This window comes from Eptatretus burgeri, chromosome 1, assembly GCF_056783735.1.
Source record: "Eptatretus burgeri isolate ZD-2024b chromosome 1, Ebu_testis_v1, whole genome shotgun sequence".
NCBI classification, from domain to species: Eukaryota; Metazoa; Chordata; class Myxini; order Myxiniformes; family Myxinidae; genus Eptatretus; species Eptatretus burgeri.
In genome coordinates this window covers 35,715,084-35,718,495 of record NC_140961.1, presented here as the reverse complement: position 1 = coordinate 35,718,495, position 3,412 = coordinate 35,715,084, and positions in this window count along the sequence as shown.

Below are 3,412 nucleotides of genomic sequence, written 5' to 3'. Positions count from 1 at the left end.
GTTGTATTTGAGGCTTGCAGTCGTAACTGATCCGAAGGTTCCTGTTTTATAAAATGTTTCACTGAATATCCTTTAGTTATTAATTTCAAATATATTCCAATGCAGAAGTCACGCTTTATGGCTCTTTATTACAATTTTATACATCATCTCCTGGTAGATAGTCTCAATCATTATTAATGAGGTGGTGGTGTTCAAATTCAAGGCCCATGCAGGAGCTAGAACACAGAATGGATCAGCATGCAATAGAACAAAAGGTACCGTGGAAAGAGAGGGGAGAAACACCAATAGGGGCGTTGAGGGGGGAAGATAGAGGGAGATTTGGAGAAATAAAGAATGAGGGGTCGTGGAGTATGCCGGTGGTGGATAAGATGGATACAGAAGCAAACTCTCAGGAAGGAAAAACTGGAAACTTGGAAATGGGAGAGCTTGGGGAGGACTAATGAGGGGAGAAAATATCATGGTTTTGGATGGGGGATGATCTGATATGGTTATGAACAGCTGCCTTGAAGCCCTGGAGGGAAGAATGAGATTGAAGAGAATGTGGAATTTGGTTCTCCAAGCATGGAAAAAGGAGGAATGGATGAGTGGAGGTGAGCAGTGATCCTGGATTTAGGTAGATTCACCAAAAGTGGGTTCTCTACATTGGGACCATACTCTGTGCAGAGCGTTGGTGCTGCCTAAGCTGCCTAACCAATCGTGGACAGGTCGCCACTCCGACACAATACCAGCAAGCTGGCACTCATTTTTGCCGACCTCAGAAGGATGCCAGGCAGAATCCACCCCACCTGGTATTAATTCAACAGCGAGCGGGATCCCAAGCCCACCACCCTTACCATAAAGCCAACACCAAGTATAACATGGGGGTTGTTTTTGGATCATGTGCACCCTGCAGAAACCTGGGGCGGGGGGGGGGGGTGGACATTGGGACAATGCATTGAAAGAGTAGAGGGTGCAAGACCAGAAAAGCTGTTGTTGTTTCGTATGCAGCCTATGGCTGCTGGTTGCATAATTTTCTGGAAGTTCGGTTATGTCGCTGATGCAGTGCCCCTTTTACCAATCCATTCCATTGGGACCATACTCTGTACAGAGCGTTTTGTGCTGCCGAAGCAGTCTCCTGGGCTCTTGGGCACAATCCTGGACGGGTCACCACTCCAACATCGGATACTCGAATGGCTCAATCATCCCAGTAAGCTGGTACTCATTTTGCTGACCTCAGAAGGATAACGGGCTTAGTCAACCCACCTGGTGTTATTTCAACGGAACTACAGTAGCTTGAACTCAAGCCCCTAAGATCTTAAGCCACCGACCTTCACCGTTAAGTCAACACCAGGTTTAAGAAAGACTGTATATGGCAGGAAGACTACCAACCTGTCTGCAATGTGAAAGTGATAGGCCAATATACTCAGCTTCGTTTTGGGAGATTCCAATAATCTTTAAGGTCTTGGTTTCCACAGCATCAAGCTGAGCAAGTTGTGAGGTAGAGGGAGCCACCCCAGAGGGGAGAGCAATACTCCATCAAACTACATGAAAGCCTTGTAGCTGGATAGGAGTTCAGGTATGCCAAGGAATGACTTTGTACGACGGAGGATGCCCAGTCGGTGACTAACTTTGGAGGCCAACTTTGAAATGTGGTTTTCCCAAGAAAGATCATGTCTGATAGTGAGACCCAAGAGTTTGTGACTAGACTTCCTCAAGAGGATCGTTAAGAAAGTAGATACGAGTGACACAGTGAGTGTGAGATTTGTCCCGGAAAATCATCATTAGGATGGGTTCGTCATTTGCATTTCAGAGCAAAATGTACACGGAAGAGCGAAACGTCACCTGTTTCTCAAGTTAGTCCCCTCCCTTCTGCCCCTTTTGCTACACGTCCCATCGATGTGGTCGTGTGCCTTGATGACATCTGCATATAAATCTTTGGGACAGTTAAAAAGCCATTTCACGACACGTGCATTGATGAACCATCGTTTAGTAAAGTAAATTGACACTATCGAGATGTTTTATTTGTGTGCTACAATGAGATGAAAACCACAAGGTGTTGTGTGGAATTTATGAGAGATGACTTTGAACTTTCCAATCCATGTCCCCAAGAGGCTGTCTTGCAAATGTGAAACGATCATGGTTAAGCATTCTGCTTCTCTTCTTCTTAAAAAAATAGATATAACCAGGCATGTTTAGGTTGTCTACCATTCATCTGCTTAACCACACATTCAGGTTCTCCACACATGATTTTTGTTGATCAATGAGCAAGGAGCTATGAGTTTTTCTGGCCCTTTTTCCTTTTGGTGATTCAAGACTCAGATTTTTTTTTTTGTGACATTTATATATTTAGAAGTGATAGTCTCATGTTCATATCACCTTTTACATGTAAATGGTGTGTAGGTTTATTTTATAGTCTTCCTACACCATGGTGGTTTAGACGTTCACGAAGTAATAAATCAATAACAACGAAGGCCTTGCATTACCATTAAAGGATGCTACATGAGCGGCAGATACAAGTTATTGAAGTATTTTTCTCAATGAGTTCAGTCATAGTGACACTTGGACTCTCATTCACAAGACCCGTTCACTTCATGATATAAGTTCAACCAACACCGTGGGATCCAGGACAAACCATCCTCTGCAGTCCCTGGGCCCAGGCAGCAACCATCCTCAGCTTCCAAGCATGTTTGGTAAGTGGAAATTAGTATCCTACTGGATAAAGGATTTCCCTTCAAGCAGTGGAGGGCTGAACCTCATGTTTTGGAAGTGTGGATCAAGAATGTCTCCACTCCATACTGGTTTGCTGATTAGTGTGATCTGGACCGAGGTTCATCACACGTCACAATCTTGAAGATATCATCTTTCTCCTTCTGGAAGCGTTCCAACAAAGTTCCAATTTCGAACCCATGACATTACCTTTTGATCATGCGTATCACCCTTTGGTACCCACCTTGTACTATCCTTTTCAAATGAAAACGAATAATCGTTCCCTCGCTTCCAACAATGACAATAAAGTAATAAAATCTGGCGATTCTCCAAAATTACCCTTTCAAAGTTGATGTTTGCTCGAGTGACGGCACTCGTCAACACTATTTGAACAACTACCTGAAGGATGTGCATCAGCAGAATGTGAAGATAGTCGTCAGTGAATTTCAGCTCGTTTGAGGTTCTTCACAAGGAACTTCAAGATGCCCCCTCCGTTCCACAATACAGTACATGTGACTTGGCCGTCATAATTGACTTACCCACAATGCTTTGGCTGGCTTTGGTCACTTCCTTGTTTGCTCTGCAGATACATGAAATGACAGCATCGTGTTATTCCGATCCGATGTACCATACTCTGTGTCACAGAGCATTAGTTCCGCCGAAGTAGTTTCTTGGCCTGGAGTCATGTTGGGTGCTTTTCCATCACTCTCCCAGCAGTAGTTAGGCA